The sequence below is a fragment of the Macrosteles quadrilineatus genome, unplaced genomic scaffold (assembly GCF_028750875.1).
Source record: "Macrosteles quadrilineatus isolate MER2022 unplaced genomic scaffold, UCM_ALF_1.0 Scaffold_9__3_contigs__length_116548681, whole genome shotgun sequence".
In the NCBI taxonomy this organism is placed as follows: domain Eukaryota; kingdom Metazoa; phylum Arthropoda; class Insecta; order Hemiptera; family Cicadellidae; genus Macrosteles; species Macrosteles quadrilineatus.
Window position 1 is genome coordinate 100,116,528 of NW_026542602.1, and position 23,451 is coordinate 100,139,978.

Genomic DNA, 23,451 nt, shown 5'->3' on the forward strand with positions numbered 1-23,451 from the left:
TCCATTCAGCTTTGTCTTATAGCCACAGTTTCCTGCGCAAATCGACTGAGGGTTGGAACCTTTCCAAATTGGGGACGTTACGCCGATCCCGACCAGACTGTCACCTTATTGGGGTGTCGATCGTGACCGAAATTCGGTTAGGGAAAATTATATTTTAACAAATTTTTCTAAAAATATGTAGATATAGATTTTGTGCGTAGTTTTCAATATAGTTGTCATGTAAAATTGTATGCCATCGACGTTTTGGTTCTTTTTCGTAATTATTTTTCAAATCGGTTTATGTAGTTTTTAATGAGAACTTATGGGCTGCTATGCTATTTCTTTCCGCCAACTATTAACATTTCATTATATTAATCTAGTTGTTAATTCTGGGTGTATGTTTTGTGATCAAGTCAACAGTTCACTTTCAAATAGTCAACGTGAACTGTATGTATATACAAACTTGTTTTGCTTTCGATTCTGTGTGGGTATACCTGTTTTCAAAAATTGCTAAGTGAAATTAATTTTGAGGTAACTTAACTAGTTATTTGAAAAAAAAATTGATAAATCCTATGAACTCTGAAATAGTATCTATGTAATTTTCATAAGTCATTTTAAACCTAGTTAACCACATGTGCTCAAGCTTTCGTTTAAGCATTTTGCATAAAGCCCAATTCTCAAGTTATTTTGTTTGTTTTTCTATTTATTTAGCAATCTGTTTTAGTATTTATAAAATTGTTACAACTAAAGTATTTCCTTAAATCTACTTGAACAATTAGATTGAATATATAATGCCATTTAATGTACTAACGTTTGCTAAAAAATATTCTTGACTGTCCCCATGTTGTATCAAAGTCAAATACTGTATAATATATTTTCATAACCTTTTCTATTATGAGGTATCACCTTTGGTGGAAGCCCAACATAGTCGATACGTGTTACAGTAGAGGCGGGTTGACACCTGCTGAGTTTGTTGTTTACCTTTTGATCAAACAAAAACTTCAAATTTGAAGCGAGCTGTACAACCAGTAGAATACCCAGACAATTTTGTGTAATATATATTGTTTTTTTTTTTCACGACATAAATGTCCGCTCAAGTGAAAATATCTGGAAGGTAAAATTATAAACGCAAACCGTACAACGGCTGAGGTCGCATGGATTTATCTTATCCGCTAATCCTGTTACTTTTCATCCCTAACCGGGAGGGATGAGTTGGTGTATTGTGTGGGTGATTTACGCTGGGCGTGGCTAACCCGTCGTCTAAATCACCCTGAACAAGGCTTTCCTGTATTCAATTCCCCCGTTGACCTCTTTTTCACAAGTGTTTTCAGTCGATGGAATCATATAGTTTTGTTTATACTAGGTGCATAATCTTCAGAATTTCTACTCCATTGCGGTGTGAAATATGTGAAATGAGATGTGTGTAATCTACGACATGGTTGATGGAGAATTGGTAGAAAGCTCTCCTATGAAAAATTACCGTTTTTATTTTCTAGTTAGGTGCTGGGTCTGGTGAATACCTTATTGTCATTATTTGAAGTTCAATGAATTTAAAAGGTTTTAAGACATATTTGATGGTATCTTTGCATTGTTGCACTACAGATATAATCGATTATCAAGTTCAGATAAGTAAAATGTTTAGAAATAAATAGTAACTGATTAATGACTTATTACTGCTCAGCTATGTTTTTAACTGGTATGCTATTTAAGATAGGTAAATTATTTAAAAATAACGTTTGAATGTTTTTTTTTATGAAAGAATAGTATATTTCGTCACTAGGGCGAAGCCGAAGTTGAAAAATAAGTGACACTTTTTGCCCGTGTGATGAACTATATTTTTCATCATACTGTAACACAAACTGCCGATTATGCATGCGTTTCGGGTCAAAAGTAGAACCTTTTTAATGGAAATAAGAAGCTGTTTAATAATTATTCACACATTTCGTCTCTTATGATAGTGTTTGTTAGTGACTAAAAAGCATTTTACTCCCCGGGGATAAAAAGAGCTGCTTAGCCAGCAACGCATGTACTAAATCGTTGCTGCTGTAGTATGACGAAAAATAATGTTTGAATGCATGCCAGGAAAGAAAATACAATTAGAAAGCAAATTTAAGATCAAACCTCTCCTTATTCAGAATGTTTAAAAGACTTTAGAATTCAGTAACATAAGAAATCAAAATTTGCTTAAAATTCAGTGAAAATACAATGACATTACATGTATTCCTACAATAGGAAGGCTCTAAATTGCTCTTAATTAAAGGTCTCTACCAGCACAATACATGTATTATATTTCAGTTGTATTTGAATAAAGGTAACACAATATACAGAGAAACTACGAGCCCCAGACTCATAAATGATTCTCTCAGTAGGTGGGATTTGAAGGTAATTTAATATAGTCCAGTTAAATCGAGTCTCCTGCAACAACAGGGATATCACTGCGTCGTTTTATTGAAAAATGAAGGATACAAATGTGGGTTGGGTGCAACTTATTTTAACTGACGCCGCAGTCGAATATTATAGGCCTATCGTAGACAAAGATTTTAAAGATGACTTACATGATTATATCAAGTATACTCAAATATACTTAATACTTCAAATCACTAGAGGATAATATCTTGAACATACCTTTTATCCATGGGTTTATAATGTTTATATATATTACAAATTCCACATTTCGTTCGATTGATCAATACTGCTGGTAATTGGATAAACTGCGTGTTCACTATGAGGAGGAAAAAACTGTTCGCACATTTCATTATTTCTCAATTGAAATTTGTCACATACATCTTTGTAAAAGAGGCTGATGTAGACATTGAAGTAATAAGTTGTCACTGTACATACAATACATACAATACACAATACATCCACAATACAATACGTCTTGGTGTTACTATTGTACCTCCACAGCTGCCATGTGTATTATTTGTAGGAGAGTAACTGAGGAATGGTAGTAGGTAGTAGACATTGAGTTGTCACTTTACATGTTGAATGCAACATGACGTTAACATTGATATGTTCCAACATTTGGTCAGCAATTCCTTCGGCATCGAGCCAAATGTCTTCCAATTTGTGAATGCATCTGTAACGTCTGTCCAGATCACTTTACTGAGCTGATCGCGGCCATTAATACTAATATGATGTTTTTATGCATACGTTTGCCATGCTCTACTTATATTTAGCCATTTTCCATCTATCGTAGCTGGAAAATGTAAGGGATTCATAGTGATAGAAAAATGTTTGGAATTAAATATTGCTGTTTTATAAACGTTTCATTAGTTATCGTGACATAGTAATATTGTAGTTGAACAATTATAGTTTTAGTAAATCATACACGTTTTAAATTGAACTCTAAACCGAAGTCTTTTAGAAACTCAGATTTAGCTAAGAAATATAGTCGTATATTTTTGAGCCACAAAGTTACCTGTCATGCTTGTATAGCATAATTTTATTATCTTGAAAAGTTTATCGTTACTTAATACCATAGTATTTTAATTTGTATGGGGCTTTATAATTCACATATAGCAGCACAACATTTTCACATTTGACTATCCTGAATCCTCAATGAATATTGAAAACATTTAACCAATCTTTTCAACTCCGGTTACACGTCCCAAAAGATTATACATTATCGTGTAGCTGATTTTACAATATTTTACATATTTTACCTCAACAATACAGTGTATCTCTGCTTGAGTCAACAGGGATTCGCCAGCCAAATGTGGTAACGTTGTAGTGTAGGTGTTACAGTGATATGTTGTGTGTAAGGGACATGTCCACATTTACCATTTGTTTACCTGCAGTGTTGTCTTCTGGAAATAACAGTGTTGGGATTTACCAAATGTTGTATTAATAAGGTTATTAATTTCCCCTTATAAATATATCATCCTTATATATCAGAGATGAAAATTAGGCAGCCTTTACGAATTTCCTCAAACCACTTTTTTCCGTCTTGTTTTGCTATTCTATACGATAAGCTGTATGAAGCTGCCAGAAGCAACACGAATTACTCTGCTAACACAATAATGTAAATTCACATTATTTCTCAAATTCTCCCAAATGGCGATACAGGGTTCATATCGATGTTATTGTAATTAAATGTCTAATGACACTAAACAAAAATGCGTTTTTATAACGATGAAATAGTATGATTTCATTCGGGAATATTTTTCTAGCAAAATCAGTAGATGAATTTATTTAATGCCAATCACATGTTAGCTGATATTGACTCAGGTGATCATTTTTCGCCCAAGGAAGTAAAATAGCGTATTTTGCCCGTCAAAGCATGCATTGAGAATATGCGTTTTCGCTGCGGATAATGAATAATCTTACTTACATTACGACATTTTAATCCAAAGTGATAATTGTACTAACTTTATATGTCAAAAGAAGTGGTTTAATTTGTTTAACCTCTATTGGAAAACTCACTCGTTCAACATCAATGGTTCAACTGTCAATAATGTTGGGGAGTAATTTGGCTCTATAAATTTCATTGAAATAGAAATCATTATTACTACAGTAGCAGTTTTTTTTTTCAGGCTAAGCATTTAAAATTACAATTTGTGTAGCGATCCAAAATAATGCATACGTTGTAGCCTATGACGATCATCATAAATAAATTATCTAACGATATTCATTGCAAAAAAAAAAAAAACTTAAAAAAACTTAAAAACTCAACATTTTAGCAATCATTTTTACCTTTATTGTTCTTTGAAAAGATATAAAATCAATAATGTTCTAAAAGGCTTGGTTATAACTGTGAAATTTGAATTTCCAATATTTAGGGCGGGTATAATGTTAAGAGCTTTACCCGATCGTTTACCAGTTAATCCAGCTAGTAGTGGATGGAGCAGGGTCTTAGCCGTTGTTTGTCTTTCGATTTATCATCACTTAGTTGTAGTAATGGTTATTCAAGCACACGTTTTATAAACATTAGTTATATGATATTTTATCCCTATGAATGATTATTAGTAAGTTATTACTTATTATTAGAGGTGTGATGATAGGTATTATTATGGATCGATTGAATTCGGGGAGGTACAGTTATTTCAAATAAATGTTAACAATAGCATATTATTATCTTGAACACGTTAACTATATTCTAAGCTTGGTTGTGAAATTGGTAACACTTTTAAGATTTAAAGTTCGTGTTGAACAACTACAAAAATATAAGTAAAGTAAAACGACTAATTCCAAAATATAATGATTGTGTCTCGATTACTACCGTAAAGCTAAATGCTAGTAGAAAAATCTAAATAATTAGAATCTCACATTTATTTAGAACAATTTGAATTGGTTCTGTAATACAACCACCAATATGCCCCTGCTTTACAGTGTTTTTGCAGGCGTTAAAACTCTGATATAGTAAACTGATTAAAACTACTAATTTAAATTACCATAATATTTTGAAGCTCATGGATACACACCTTAGATGGCTTTGACTAAATAAATATGCCGTGCTACTATAGTATTTAATGTAGAAAATCCTTGCAAAAAACAAATATATTATCAATTTAATTCTTTAGTGAAATCCGGGAGACAAATTGGTGTTTATCGTTCTTTTACAGGTAACCTAAATTATTTATTGATTGTGCTAGCTAAACGATTCTTCCATGAATAGTTTTAAGGAAACCAAACCAATTTGTATAACCTTTAATCTGGTTTATATATATTTTTTTACTAGTTCACAAGTTAACGGTTGTTATTATTTTTTTAATGGTAACGTCCATTTTTTATGTTCATGTTGTAGTTAAGTATGAAATTGTTTTGTGTTATCATTTAATATTGCAGTATGTGGTGATTCCCTTCCCACAAACACTTGAATACATAATACTTTCCAATAGTCAATGATAATACTTCCCCCGGTAACGTTAGGTAAAGGTTTAGCAGTTCGGCCCAGCAATGTTACAACTACGCCAGGTTGTACAAGGCGGGGTCGTAGTCTGTTAAATCACCTGGCAAGCTGTTACCCGCCTTCACTTACAGGCTGAATTGAGACCTGTAAAACATTCTCTGTCAGCATGATAGCTACATGTAAATCTCCGAGTGAGCCACTACAAGATAATGCTCTGGAACTAGTTTGGTATTTTTGTAATATTAAATAACAAGAGTATCACTCACATAATATAGCTAAGTAGCCTGGCAATGAAAAGGTCGTTGGTTCGACCCTTAGAAAAATTAGTCGCTTTTTGGTGGTTTAGAACTGTACCCAGATACCCTTCATAAATAATGGTACTGGCTTAGTGAAAATAACTGGTCTTAGACAGTAACAAAGCTATACAAGACACTTCTCTTCATTCTTCAATGGTATTTCTGTTGGAATTACACCCTAAAATGGCGTCCCCATCTCAATTGGTGATATTTGTATTGATATACGCAATATTATATATTTGTATGGGTCAAAAACACTAGATCGGATTTCACATTATGATGTAAAGTCATGTGGAGTGTTCAGTGTTACCAATTTATTGTAAACCGAACGTAGGCTTACAAATTCTAACGCATTTCAGAAATATTAGTATACTTGACATTCGTGTATTTAATTTTTTTTGTTAAATCATACTTTAATACTTTTAATACTTTTCAATGAAATAGCGACCGTACAAAGTAGGTATTTTAAGCCAAGTATGAATAGAGATGAGTGTAGGACGAGTGGCGCGATCTTGTAGTCTTGTTAGTGACTAAGATCATCTTTGTATACAACAATTGGATTGATAAAGGTGTATCGTGCATTAATTAATTAAGTTGTTCAAACCTAACTCTGTACACTATACTTTTTGTGTCGTATAAATTAATTTTGATCATCATTTGAGATGTATAACCCCAGAAAAATATGTGTTGCGTCAAAGAGAAAATAAAAATAACATTATGTCACATATAGCACCTTACATAGGTTTTACAAGTTTAAAAGAAATTGTACATTTTATAAATATAAAGTTAAGCATGTGGCAAATGTTTGAACTAGATTAGTACTTGGAGTGACAAATATAGCTAAAAGCCCTGACAGGTTGCGTGAGGCAGAGCATACAAGCCTGCACGCCAGTGCTCAGCCCAGGAGCAAATGTAATTGTTTAATATTACATTCTTTTAACTGATTAAACAGCCATTAAAGAAATATCTTTAGTTATAAATACAATTATGAGAGGTTATAATGTGTATTTAGCGATGAGTACTGTGATATTGTGATGGACTTTTGAAAATAATCAATTGGGGTTAAGTTGAAGTTATAAGACTATACGGCCTAAATGAATATTCTGCATTACAATACTGCCAACCCTCGAGCAATGGTTGCTACTAACGTTTGATCTCTTACATGCTTGTATTCTGCCAAGTAGTATTTGACAGCAAGTGGAAAGAAGGAGGTCCGATATAAATTCGATCTTATGAAACTAAAGATTAAAATTAAAATTTCTCAATATAAAAATAAGTGCAACAAATATATTTACTTCTCAAAGCAAAAAAAAAATCAAATCGCAATTTAAACAGATAAATAATGCAAACACTTTTAAGTACAAACAATAGAAAGCATGCAAAATATACAAACGATATACCAATAAGAAACTATTTAAATACTTGAGCATATTCTATTGTCATATACATTTCAGACACATTAAACATATATTTCTAAAGATTCGATCATTGTCGTGGATTAAAATGTTGGCGCTTATATTGACGAACAAACATCGAATGGCTTCACAGCAGCAAGAATGATGAATGGTTAAAACCTGAATACTGTTGCACAATCACTGTTAATTCACTGTAAAAAGATTAAAACTATCTATTAATCGGCATAAATATCGTAAATGATATGTATTGTAAAAGCTACATCTCGCATACATTTATCGAAGTTGGGTAAGTAATTGAAGCTCTACTTAACATGTGTTATGCAGACCAACTGTAAGAAAATTAGTCATACAACAATTATTAACTATACATGCGCCATACGTTGAGTCTCTTCTACCGACCCAAAATACCGAACAACAGTCTTTTCGTCATACTGCAGCAAAACAGCCGTTTTTAATGCATGAGTTGCGTGTCTAAAGTAGCATTTTTACTCTCTAGGGAGTAAAAATCATTTTTAGTCTCTAGAGAGTAAAAATCATTTTTACTCTATAAAGAGTAAAAATCAGCTGTCGTAAATCGTTGTAAATTTCTATTGTGGCAATCAGATCAATCGAAATTATTTTTCTATTGATTTACTAGGTAAGGTTGTAGCCTATTGTTATCAATTGCTCGACATAATGTACTGTAACACAATCGTAATAGACGAAATAATTGAATCACTACTCAAACAGCTGCTTATTTGCATTAGCAGAATTGAAAACAAGCTGGAAGTTGTTTTGAGAGGTTATCCGTACATAAAAGTTATTTCGTTTCTGGCTTTATTTGTGTTAATTAACTGAATTAATGATGCAATATGACGAAAAATGTAGTTCACCACACGGGCAAAAAGTGACTTTTTAACCCTCACTTATTTTCCGACCTCGGCTTCGCCTCCATCGTAAAACTTGACCTCGGGTCAAAAAGAGTCACTTTAGGCCCTAATGATGAAATATACTATTTCTTATTTTAACCTCCAATAATTACACCTAACCCATTACAGTTTTGTTTACCATCGATTGCTATCGTTGATAGTCAAACTTCGTTTTACAGTAAAGTTTGATGTTTCCTAGTTGAAACTTCGTCAACACCTACATTTCTCAATCTTTGCGTACTGCAAAACATGTTTTTGCACACAAACGCAGTTGCATGTGGATGTCATCTGATTGACATTCTAGCATCGCACGTGGTGACGTCTTGTAGAATGGCGAAGCAGAAGCCACGTTGGTGTGCAGGAAATATAAAAACACAGTGTTCAACAGTTGATAAATATTGATATATAGCAGCGTTTGGTTCTAAAATAGTGAAACTCGCCTACCTACAAACAGAACATTGTAATATCTATTCTGTCTTATTTATGTCTATGCTCATGAAATACACTGCTTATTAACCCTAATCCTTGTGACTGAAACAAATATTGCTTTATTTAAGTGATGTTTAACCCTTTTAACCTAAGAAAAAAATTCAATTTTATATTTATTAAAACTTATGACGGTTCCATGAATATATTTCAAATTATATCAACTAGAAGTTGATTTTTCCATGGTTCAGAAACGTTAGAGAAGTAGGAGGGTTCCTTTATATAAAAGGTCACCTACCTCTAGGAGATGAGCAATAAAATATTAACTAATTTCAATTTACCATACAATACTCAGTAGATATACGCTACGTTATCAGAACTACCCAGACGGGTTTGACGGTAGTTTATGAACATTATGACATAGTTTATGAGCTAAGCGCGATTTCGTTAAATAGTTGAACGAATACGAATTAATTATTAGTTAAACAGATCCAAATAGGCCGTGGAAAGAAAGTGTCTAATACGTGTCGTAAAACTAGCAAGGGACTTTTTACTGTATAAAAAATGTATTACATATTTTCCTTAAACAATCTAATTTACACCTTCCTCCAGCTACCTCATAAGGTTTTAACCAACCAACACTTTGTACAACATGTGTTATCTATATATGGTAGGGGTTCACTAGATTCTAACGTAAAGGGAGAGGGTTTTGATACAGTAACGGTGTAATGTAGCAGATAATTAGTAAATATCTACCGATGTTATACGCCAACCGCAGCATCGGATTACATAATTAAGTTGTCTAACTGGATGATATACACAGACATCCTCACACGAAGAAACTAACATTTAGATAACTTAAACTACATCATCGTTGAAAGAACATACGGAGGTAGTTTTATGAAATTTTAATTTCGTAGTGTTTGGCTATGCAAAATTACATATGCTTTAATAAGACCGGTTACTTACCAAATATTTAGTGAATAAAATGTCAAGTTTCTTTAGCTTGTTCATATTAATTCAATAAATATAGACTGTCATCCGATTTTAACAAACAAGGTCTCATTTGATACGGATTTAAATTCTCTATCGTTTTTATCTGAAGAACAATTTTCCTAATATTTACGGTTTTCATGAAATTTTGCGTTAAAGATTTTAAACGGCCGCCATATTTAAGCGGGTTGAGATATTGGAAAGAAACTTTGTAAGCTCTCTTTACCTACGAAAAGTCACCTTTATATCAATTTTGAAATTGCTATCTTGAAAAATGCCCGATATAAAATAATTATTAAAAATAAAAACAGACCGACAAACAGAAATGTAGGCATTTTAGACTCATACTTATATGGCATTTTATGTTTGTCTTAACCCAAGGAACAAGTCCAGAAAATATGTCCAGACAATTGGGAAACACCCTGTAGATTGTACCACACGATTAATTAGTCATACAGTTGCTTGATGTTTTTGTAGATGGTAAGTTATTCATCTGTATCTAAACCTTATTGTTAATATTGTCACCAGAATATTTTTTTAATGTAACGTACCTATGCAACAAGTCAGTTGTATGTAGGTAAAAAACTCCACAAGACATTACATGCTTTATATAATTAATCAATTGAAATTAAAATCTTTAGTAAATTGAATACAATTTTGATTTAACTTAAATACAATTTAAACCCATCTTTATACAAACTTAGAATGCTATTTTATAGAAAGCTCTTGTACTGATGACATATCGTGTAGCTTTGACTTTGAAAATTAAATAATTTAATAACACGTACGATGCTGATCAAGACTTTGAAAAGCATTACAAGTTAATTTTATAAAAACATCACATATGACAGTTTTGTTGTCCTGGCCGGACGTCAGGATCCACAAATTGGAAGACATTTGGCTCTGTGCCGAGGGAATTGCTGACCCAGTCGATGTTGTAAATATAATAACTCTTGTTATATTATACTTTACTGCTTCATAATTTGCAACTGCCGTAATGCCGGTCTATTTTTATTTTCGATTCGGTTTACAATATTTAAGGGTTGCGTTCATCGCTACAGAGTTATAAAAGTGGATTTTTCTTGTTGATTTTTTTTAAACATTACGAATTGGTCTGTAACTTGGGGGTTTTATATAATCAAAAATAATTTTTTTATTTAGAATAACAACTTCTGTTTATCCTTGGTATATTACCCATGATTAATTTTGCGACCTTCAGATTAATATGTGACGATACCAGAATAAAGGTAGATAAACAATTTAGGCCTATTCTTATTACGCGGTTGTTCTATTTATGGAATAAAACCCCTATCTATGTTGAGTAAAATAGTAAAATGAACATCGTGATGATTATATTAACGGATTATTGTAGATAATATACATACATTTTTGAAAATTGCTAGTTTGTGTTAATATACCAATAAATGAACAAGATGTATACAGCACTCAAATTAATTCCTCATCAATAAAATACAAATGAAATATAGGTAGTTCTTATAACCTTTAACCTTTTTAAAGCTCTCGTTTGGTATTAAAACAGGGTGTCCACATTCTGGAAAGTCAGGGATAGTCATGGAAAGTCATGGAAAAAAATTCTGGTCATTGAAAGTCATGGAAATAGGCAAAAAGTCATGGAAAGTCATGGAAATCACCAATGATGGATGGATTTCAGGGGTCCGTTCAATGATCTAGTCAGCCGTAACCCCAACTATTGTAGCATTTTTCCGAATTTTTCACAAATATAAGACAATTCAATTTATACAGTTGTCTTAGTTTATGGGTTTTGAGTTTGTATTTAGTTCATTGTTGTACCTGTTGTACGCCATTGTTATTTGTTAATACGTATTTCAATATTTTCTGTCTAGGCAGTATTATTTGTGTGTTTACAGTATATTATAATTTTCGAGTAAAGTTCGTGAGTCATGGAAATCAATGGCTAATGGTCATGGATAGTCATGGAAAGTCAGGGAAATTAATGACAAAATTTCTGTGGACACCCTGTAAAAGTAAAGTACACTAATACAAGGTTTTTTGTAATTTAAGTAGGCTAGTGCAGTATCTATACATCTGTCAATGTATGTAATTTGTTGACATGAAAGATCGAAATTTTTTTTAATAAAATTGATTTTATGGGTTCGAAATAGCCTATATCTGCCTATATCTGACTATTTTTTTGTGTATTTTGTACGTCTTTCCTTGTTTCTTTTTTCTGGCCTATCTTTCTATTCAACTGTGCATTATACTAATCTAAAGTCTTGCCGCAATCAAACATTTCAACGATAAAAATATTGATTTAAAATGTAGATTTGTTTGAGGTAATGTTTAAGTCATCTGGCAAGCTCACTGAGGAAAACAAGTGGAATTTATGGTAAAATACGTGCCCAGAAGTTGAATTGTTTTAAACGTAAATATCGAAACCAGTTTCTGTTTGTTCAGATATAATGAGCAGATTTATATTGCACTCGTGTATACGTAAAATTGTTAACACAACTACTGGAGATATTGATACTTAATTATTATGAAATTTATGGCAGTTTATCTATGGTTCGAGGATTTGGGTTTTGTGGTTATAGACAATCATTGCCTACTGTACCCTATTATAGACACACTATTTAAATTTTAAAATGTATAAAATTAATCGGATTTAGTGAAGCAAACGCAAAATTAGAGCTGCTAATGCGTATTAATAATTTGCTAATTTTACAAAACACCATGGAGATTGAAAAAAATAATATGGGCCCTTACTGAAATTATTGTAAAAAAATAATCTAAACTAATGAATTTGTCTATAGAAATAAACGAAATAATTCATGGCGATCGAGTCATTCTAACAGTACAGGATGTATATTGCATTGATATAACATTGATTAATGGTGAAGTATCTATGATCCCAACATTTGAGAAAATATATTTAAGTTTTGATGTAATATCAGACGATAAGAATGGAATGAACTGACAACCCTTGGAGGACTATTAAATATTATGTACCGATATTTTACAATATCTGTTGTCTAAGCAACGAACTCTGATACCTAAGTTTATTAAAATTAGAATCCATACCGATCGATTTGAATTGATACTTAATATACCTAATAACTAATAAGTCAAAACTAATAAATTCTCAAATAAAATTATTGTGAGGTTTTTTTTATTTCGAATCCATTCAGTTTTTAAATAAATATTAACTCTTGTAATAGTTAGTAATTGCTCGATTTCGAGCAAAGGGTACACTAGTTTTAACTAAATCTCAACGATTAAGTACAACTGGTTTTAGATCCTACCATTGATTTCAAAATACAACCTTCATTGTAAGTTATATTACAAGTATATGAACAGTAAAAGTGCATGAATTCTGTGATGAATAAAAGTATTTACATTTTTGTGTTTTGGTATATTTCTATCTTAGAGACTATGTAAAACATCTAATAGATAAATACATACATAGAATTGAATGGATTTTTGTTACAAGACTTATAGTTTGTGGGTTGGAAATTGAAATGATGACTCTGTTGACCTTAAAGTAAGAAGAAGAAAGTAAGAAGTCGACCTGGACTAGACTGCTACGCGTCGCAGTGCTGTTTTATTTATCAGATATATTACCATACATCTCTTGATGTATCATGCATACATGGACGCGACATACATAATATATTGTATCGATTACGAAAATATAGTGTTGGATAGACGGACTTCTGGGTCGACGTTTATTTCATTTAATCTTAGATGTTTTATTTGATCTTGGTGAGTTTGTAGTGTTAAGAAAAGCTATATTGATACACGACCGTTATATTCTTTGTGTAGGAAGCCAGGTGGGTTTTTAGCGAATTTCCCTATAGGGAAGTAGCTATTACCGTAGGTCTCATGGTAAGACTTAGGCCCGGGACCGATTTACTTTTTCATTTTAATGTCCCCAGAGGCCAAAAACACCATTCGTTCAAATTTTTATATATGTATATATATATATATATAGATTTATATATATATATATGTGTCCGTGAACACGATAACTTGAGTAATTTTTATCCGATTTTGATGAAATTTGGTTTGAAGGTGTAAGGCGGGATAAACTTGAATGAGTTCGCGATCCAGCATGATCGGACCATGGGAACAGGGTTTTATGGGGGGTTTTATGGGGTAAAAATTGGTTTTTCTCACTTCTTACCCTCAAAACACAAAATTTCCCAATTTTTCTCTAAACCTTCTTAAAGAGCTTAAAAAAACAAACAATTCAGTATATAAAAATTGTTTTTGTACGGTTATTGGTTACGGAGAAAACTAAAAAAATGGTAAATTTAAAATTCCCATGTTATTCTTAAGGAGAATATTGTAAAATGTTGTAGTTTGCTTGTTTATGGATATATTTTGATCAAACTTGGCAAATTTATTTATTTTATAGTCAGCTATCAATATTTTACTAAAAACACACTACTTTATTAGTTCCCCTGTAGCAGCAAACCTAGGTACTCGCTAAACCTAATGTCATTTAAATAGATCAATTGAAAATCAATTCGGCCAAATGGAAATTCGCTTAGACGGCAGGTCTGCTGCGGCGGGGGTATTATTCATTGAAACTTGTTTTTAAATCTGAAGACTGCTAATTTATCTCAAGCAGGGTCTATTCTGCGCCCAAATACCGATTATTTTCATTGCGTTGACGATTAATGGTGCTATCTTAGGAAAGGTCGACATTGAATGGTGATTGGTGATATGACCAGTGGACTGTTCGCTTACAATAAAGGCGAAGGCCTTAAAACACACACAACATTATAAAAATAAAGACTCATTCTTTTTACTGCCTAGATTCTTTAGTTGAATCGTATATTAATAACAGTTTATATTCAAAACAGTTGATCGCAGGAAATTCCGTTCAACTGATAATTGACAATGGAGAAGTAAGTGATAGTTACTACTCTATAAATGCGATTGTGTTTAATAACACGATAATAAAATCATCGCCTTGAATAGGGAAATTAGAATGTTACAATATAATGTTAGGTTATGATATATAAGTTATAAGCTTGATGTGTAAGTGTTAGCTTGAATCCTGTTTATGTGTGTTTCATGTTGGTGGTGCTCAAGTACGTTAGTATTGTCTAAATGGATTTTTTCTTTTTGACGTTGAAATTATCATTTACGATAATATTCCCATAGGACGATTCAAAAAATAGAAAATTTGTTAGTAAGAAAAAAAAATAGTAAACACAATCTATACACCGGATGGAACCAATCTTAGAATGTTATCTATCTGATTAAGAATTATGGTAGAGCTATATAATGTGGTAGGGTTTCGACTAATCCGTCCACTCTAAACCTTGTCACATCAGTGATTACAATTTTAACTCAACCCATATTCACTTGTTATTTATTAACCCGCGATTTGTCAGGCTATTGTTTCCCGCCGTATTCTAAGTGGGTTGACTTTCCCTTATAAATTAACGCCACCTCCTGGGCGTACCCTCAGTCAGCTGATATCGACCTCTCCTTGTAACTGTCACAATCAGCTGATCGATGACGTCACTGCCGACCTGCTTATCAGGATCATGTTCGATCTGTTAGACCTGCCATAAACCTGCGCCCATGTACAATGCCGCTCCTAGGATATTTGGAAAACATGCCGCCTGTATTGTGGCATATAACTATAGTTTCTCCTAGCATTGACTTAGGGTTACTTATGTAGGCAGCCATGTTTATGCACCAGCCAACCACAGAAAATTAATTTACTAAACTTATTAAATTAATTAAATTTTTTTGTGATATAGAAGAAGCTAGCTCGGGAAGTTTACAATACGTGCGTTTTAAGTTTGTCTTGGTTAAAAAGTTGGTGTATTCGTGAACAATTTTTAAATGCCAGGGTTCAATTAATTGTGGTTTACGATTATTTTATTATAAAACTGGCCAGAGCTTTAGCATGGGAATGGAAAGTCTAGTCCCATCGATATTTTTAACTATTTGATTTACTAATGTCGTCCGATGATCTTAGAAATTATAAATGATTTTTTTCTTAATTTTACACTGATTATGCTCACGTTATGTCTGTTTATCGATAAAACCTGTTGATAGATTAATCAGATTATTACGATTAAAATAATATAAGTGTTGAGATACATAAATAAATCTAGTTTTTTGGTCATAGAAATATATACGGTCTGGACGGTAAGATATATCACTGAGATTTTATCACCACAAATTACCACATAATTTCCCAGGTAATCGTATAACTTCTCTTGTAGGGTACAAGGTTACGGTATGTTTTGTTGTTTATTTTAGACGTAAAAAGTACTATTTTCTCACGTTTACCAATCTCTGTCAACGCAATCGCGATTATTCCTTGAAAATTTCCTTTTGATGCAACTATCTTAATAGCTGTGGTATTTTTAAAAACGTTTTACAGTAAGTACTTGATTTGTGATAATGAACTAATACGCTAAAATATACTAAATTTAACTTTTAATTTTTTTTATAATACTAATAACTCGGAGTCTGTGTATGCCTCCTGTTCCCGCTCGTGTACCGTGTATGTTGCGGCATGAGCACATAATATAAATCGAGCATTCTATATTATTCTCGATGAGTTGCGTCCCCGTGATAAGCCTATTAGACAAAAAGTATTAATTTATTTGTCATATCTTGTGTTAAATGTATTTGTAGTGTAGTGCAAACGAAGCTATCCAAGCAGAATTAATGTATATTCCTGGAATCAAGTGATTGGCAAGGACATCTCGCCGAATCTGCAACAATTTGACGAAGGTTACAATTTGGAACTGATAAAAGGATATGTAAAACCAATAAAAAACTACTCGTGCTACCGATCAGAATAACTTGCGTTACATAAATTTGCATCAGTCTATGTGGATACAATTACAATATTGGTATGCTCAGTTTTATTTATAACAACGATAACAGGGTAAACATTTATAAACATCAATTGTAAAGCAGTTACTATTATAATCGCGGAGTCTGCAAAGCTAATTCAATGTTAAACGTCAACGTGATCAGGCCTTAGCCTCGATCATCTGGTTCTTGGGTAATCGTGTTTACGTTTTATCCATCTCATCAGACTCAGTTTATGTATATTGACTAAATCGAAAGTCTTTCAAGAGATTTATATGGGTTTGTCCGTACATACAATGTTCGTAATAATGCATGATAAACTAGTGTTAGTTCGAACGTCATTTTTCTGCGCCTTGTAGTTCTTTCTTACAGTAACATTATTTCCTTAACAACAACGAGCCTTATACAGTAATTAGTTGTTTTAATACACATTTACGATATAATTGATAGAATCTGATAGAAATGTTTGACATTTTGTCAGAAAAACTTTGTCCTTAACCGTAAATATGGTATTTTATCTCTAGCAAAAATAACTGAATAATTTAAAATAAACAAAGGCGCAAACATATAAAATAGAGCAAGTCAAGAACAAATCCTTAGCGCAGTAATTATCGTAGATATTATGTATCATACACTTTGTATACTCTCACGTGGGGATCTGACTACCGATGGAACTGAAGTCACTGAAGTACAATATTTTTAAAATCTAAATGAGTGTGTCTACGCATAAGTGTTCCCCATAAATCGTGAACTATAGAAACTTTTGTTTAAACATTCACGAGATTTGTATTCTTGTAGACCATGCTATGTTACATGCAAATCACGCTTCGTCGATAAAACCACTGTTTACTAATAAAAAACTTGCAATAAATGTATGCAAAACAACGCATACCGATGCTTAAAGCTTGCACGAGTTTAGATTATTCCGCTAATTTTATTCTCATAATTTATTTTCAAAATCAGTTTCCATAGCATTCAATAGAATTGTTTTATTGTTTTATTTACAGCATAGCAACATTTTATTATTATTTTTGCTGATTCCTCAAATTATTTCTTTACATAACCTTAAAGTTGTAGTTCTGTTGACTATCAGTGTGCATTATTGTGGTGAATAGTGGTAATAGGGAATGTAGTGTGGCGAAAAAAGCGTTCGTACCACAGACCGAAGTTTTTCCAGCTCTCGATCGTTTGTTTTAAAAAAGTAAGCGGGCGGCTGATTTTGCGGCCCTAGGGATGTAGAGACCTGCTCGATCCCTAAATGACGATGAGAGCTGACATGGCCAACAAAACGTAACTTTCAGCCACCAATTGACCAAAAACCAATTGTAAAACAGCTAAAACCATCATAGTGTGGTAGTCGGTAGGCTATTGCGTATAGCTTAAACTTATACAGTACCTATTATTGGTATTTTTAACTATAGAAACTCAGCCTTCTTATGACGCTTCTGAGTGCGATTGTTTCCACGACGTGTCAAGTACGACCTTCGATTTCCACGGAATCGTTCACGTACTCGGGTAATTATTGATGCTAATCCAGCTGAATTACCCTCACAAATCTTGTTTTATGGTGCAAGATTAAAAGCGGCGTGCGCACGTTACCTGTTCGCGCTCGTTGTTTTCTGGGTAAACGTTTATAGGGAAGCAGCGTGATTGAAAACTTGAAAATGTAATTGAATCTATTTAGTTTTTTCCTTTGCGTAGTTAATTTTCTATGAAGTAGGTTCCTGAAAATTTGAGATGCAAAAAATTTTAATATCTCTAAAGCTCTCAAATTTTCAGGTAGTTGTATATGCCATAAAAGTAATTAACTGTGCAATTGCTATTTTTCAAGTATTTTCCTCGGTGAAATATACATTCTTTTTAACTGTAGGTTAAGGATGTGTTTCTTACTCACGGGTCCTTACTAGAGAGCACAGAATAGAAATTTCTATTCTGTGCTCTCTGGTCCTTACATTATCACAAGGTGGTTATTACTGTATCGTTGGCGATTGATAGGGTATAAGCTTGGGCCTTGATCACCAAAAAACACCCTCTAACTACTAAATCGGTGATGTCTATTTTTCCTATTGTATTGGTGAGTATAAATGATTTCCCACTTAGAGGTGCGAAAATATAATGAACTCGACACTTACTACCACTTTAATAGCTTTTTTCTGCATAATTTTCATAATCTTATTTTCATTACAGGTGAGGAATCCACTGGATGACACTGGATTTAATCGCTATGGTAAAGTACAACATAGTAATGTTTCACTAGTGTGTTCTTTAAAATTGGTATACTTGTTGAAAGTTTTGAAATTTTATTACTCTTGCTCTTGGTGTATCAGATGCTTTAAGAATATTTTCCACATCATAGATTTTTATAACTGACAGCATGTAGAGTAATTAAACCTAGGCCTACTTAAAAAAATAAATTACATTCGGACCGTCACATCAGTTTCCTTCTTGTGTTAACATTAAATTTATGTGTTGTTCAATTCTTTTGATGTATTTCTGGAAATATTATTTGTTTAGTTTCGTGGTTGTTGTGCCTAAGCAGAGTTATTTCAACATCCATACCAAGAAATATTAAGAAATTGTTATATTTTGTATCCGAGTCTTAAGATCTATACATATTATCAGGTCAAAAAAATTTTCGTAAATATACCAGCTATCACTGTAAAGATTTTTTTTAAAATTTTGTTGCTAGTTCTAACTTCTTAACTTTCTTTTCCTTTTACTGTACTTGCTCTCCCTCTATAACATGTTACACGTGATTTCACATTATTATTTAATATTAAGACATAAATTTTAAATAGCTGTAATTCAGTTTACATTAAATACACGTTACCATTATTTTTATGCCCCTTAATTTGAAGGAATCATGTTCATAATTGTTATCATTATTCTATGTTAAACCAACTTGTCTATCAATACCAATGAACAAGATAATACGTCTTTATATCAGTATTTGATTAGATTCTTCATTTTACATTTATCAATATTCAAATTATTCTATTTAATTGGCAGCGTGTGTCTTGATATTAACATTTTATGGCTTATTTAACCATCAATTAATCAAACGTAATTGCTAAATCTGTTGATTATTTGTAGTAACTACTAACTAGCCGTCACTTGTGCTTAACATGCCATGTTAGAATGCAGTATAAAGTGCATCTCATGTCTCTTTAAAACACTTTATTTATGTAATAAGGAAAGAAAACTAACACTTGTGCCATATTCCTTACACTAGACTTCGAAAATGTCCCATCGTACTGTGACAGGGAAAATGGAAAGAATATTTAATGTGTCGTAATTATTTAATTGTAGCCCTGCTACTCGGATAAAAAAATAACAGTTTTTACACATTCTAGGGGATTTAACGCTACATAAGCGGCAAATAAATTTCATTGGAATGTACCTATACGTGCAGGGGTGGTAAACACCTAACTTAACCTAGAGGTCAGTTGCAGGGTGTAAATAAAGTCCCGCGCGGTTTCAATATGTTCTAACGATAAAAGATAAATCAATTATATTTGCTGCATCAACACGAAACCTAAAAAATCTACTTTTTGAAGGAACTGGTATCAGTTTTCTGTAATATCATGGGACGTTCCACAAGGAGTCGGAAGGAAATCCTGAATAGGAGCATAGGTTGATAAGTACATAAAATGAAAGGTCTTTACTGGCAGAATAAAATGCCGCAAATTTAAACTCCAACGGACAACCATCGGACAACCGAGTCAAAAATAGCAGCCGTTTCAAGATTTCATGAATCTGCCATTTTGAATTTTTGGACGGCTGCCATTTTTTACTCAGTTGTATAGAAACTATGTTAATTCATGAACATCTTAGAAATTACATCGAAGTAAAATGTTCCCCTGTGCAATTTTAAGTTTTCTTCTGTTGAGAACAAAATGCAAACGACCTTGACTGATAAAGAGGTAATGATAAAGATTGCAGCATTATTTAGTCATTGCTATCTCACCTGCTAAATCCGGATATCTTTATTATAGCTCTGCGGTTACATTGACTTTTTCGTGTGAATTATTAAATAAATATTTTAAGGAGATGTTTAGTAGCAGCGTAACCGTGTCGATGAGCTAATACAAAGTTATTATCTAAATCTAATTATTATTAACTGTATTTTTATTTGGTTTGTTTGCCATGTCTTTTAACACTATATTATGTTAAAACAATGACAAAAGACCATTATTATTTCCCCTTGGCAAAGGAATGAGGTGTATAATGATTAATTAAAACTCTTGCGAGTTTATTTTATGGTATAGCTATTGCACAAATTCTTCAAAAAAAAATACGGCGTTTATTTCACTATTTAAAATTAGGGACATATTTTTTTTGTAATCAAACGAAATGAGACTACCGGTAGGGTATTTTTTGTTGCCGGCGCACTGAATTTTATTTATTTTAGTTGATGTTTGGTGTGTCCAGGGCCGGAACAAGGGGGGGGCAGATGGGGCGGTTGCCCCGGGCGGCAGGGTTGAGGGGCGGCAAATTTCTGGTTTGTAGAAAATTTGTTTAATACGGTTTGTAAAAGTTTTTAATGAGCCAAACGTCATAAGGAACGTCAATTAAGTAATTTCAAAACTGAATAACGTAATAAACAAACAATAATTTTACAATAGCAATCAATATAAATTGCAACGGAGTAGAAAACACTGAGAGCCCTAATAGCATAGTTAGCAGCACAGCAAAGTTTGTTTACAATTTCAGCTGATCGCCATCCCAGTCAAGGCGCCATGCCGCCCTGCCTCACTGCCGTTATCATTGTCAGAACCTCTACATTGCGAATTTAACCTCTGCATAACGAATTGTCTACGTCTTTCCCTTGATATAACAAATCCCCCACCACAGTATTGTTTTTGAAAATCTGTTTCTTTATCAATTTAAATGGAAAGGTGACGTCATCGCTTGCGCTAACATTCGTCTGCTCCGTTTTACACATCTCTCTGTCTGCTGTCGCTGCGCAGTGCGCACGCAATGTTGCAACTGAGAACTGATTTCATTCACTGAGGACTGATGACGACGTAATCTGTAGTAAGCTGTGATTGGGTGATAAGTAAATATGGTGAATTGTAAATTTTTGGATAAAGAGAAATCTAAGAAAGAATATAAAAACAAAAGCAAAGAGAAAGAATAGCAACATCGTTATTTTAACACTCCTTAATTTACAAGAGTTTTTATTATCTTTAAGTTGGCTATGAATATACACTTTTATAATGACTTATCTAATAATTGATTGTTTTCAATACGATTTGTTTCAACTAGCAACACCAATGCTAATGCTATAGTTAATGATTATTATTGACATTCCTCTGTTGTGATAAATTAGTACTGTATTGTAAGTAGCCTACCGGCCTATCAACACAGAAAACGTACTACTATAACCTACTATAACGTAGGTTATAGTAGTACGTTTTCTGTGCTATCACGGAGCAGTCAGTAGCTTACAAAACTTTCTACTGTTTTGTTTTGTTTTTTACATGGTTTATGACTACGCAATGTAGTGTTTGGCTAGGTTTTGGGAGGGTTAGAACAAGCTGTGATTTTAAACTTACAGTTTTTATCCTGTACCAAGGGCAATGCCATTGTCATGATTGCGCAATATTCAAGATCCCTTACCTTTATTATGCCGGATAATTTAGGTTCTACCATTGACTATTGGATACAGTAGGTTCTACTTTACAATGAACACTGTACTGTAAAGTATTGTAGCCTATGCTACTTTAATTGTGTTTTAATGAGGTCAAATAACAGCCTATATTGACCGACGCTGGTTCTGAACCTCGACTTAGCGAAATTCCTGCAAACCTAACCTCTATATAACGAACCTCATTTTAACGAAATCCTTGATATAACGAATATTCAGTTCGGTCCCTTCACTGAGGTTGGACTGTACAAAAAATCAGCTAAAGAAAAGAAGAAGGGGAATTTGTGAGGGATTTTTTGTTGTGGGTGAAGGGGGGCGGCAAATTTTAGTTTGCCCCCTCTCAAAAATTGTCTAGATCCGGCCCTGGGTGTGTCAGTAATCCAACAAAACTTTTAACGATACCTGATGTAGAATGTGTTCATCTAAAATTACTAATATAAAACCAAACGATTTCCAATAATTAATTACTCAATGTCGCATTAGCGGGAGATGATTATGTTCACGAATCAAGAGTCAGATGCGATGACTTTGCGAGTCAGATCTGTAGATCAAGCTTTTGATTACTCTTTGTTGACTATGAAATTTACTTTTCATTGTGATCAATTAATTATATTCCAGATTATTAAATTGATTTTCATTCTTTGGTAAGTGCAAAAAATAATAGAGAGTCACCATCTAGTATTTCAGAATATTTAATGACTAGCAGAGAACGCGTCCTTCGTACGGGGTTGGCATCAAGTATGAAATGCTTATTGCAGTGATACTCAAGTTTTGCGTTTGCAATAAGGCAAGACACAGTTTGACAAAATTTGCTTCTTTAAATTTACGGTATACTATGGTATTACACATCTACCATAGCCCTACTGTTCTACAGCTTCTCCTAAACAATAGAGAAAAATAAATGATAAAAAATCCACAAAATATCACAAATCATTCATGAAATTAAAAACATAAACATGCCTGTAAACAATCCTACTTTGACAGTTCTCATTGCGTATCACAGTTTTTTGTTGCTGCTTAGTTTTTCATAAATGCAAAACAATAATAGTGCTGCACCTTGTTGGTAAATCTTATAACTTTTTAATGCTTTTGCATATCATAG

General features: G+C 32.9%; 1 protein-coding gene across 1 annotated transcript in view; it reads left to right on the forward strand.

The window, feature by feature from the left end:
* Window positions 1-23,451, forward strand: part of LOC129002884 (E3 ubiquitin-protein ligase RNF144A-like) — a 137,667-nt gene that overhangs the window by 38,007 nt on the left and 76,209 nt on the right. The gene's annotated exons all lie outside the window — the stretch shown is intronic.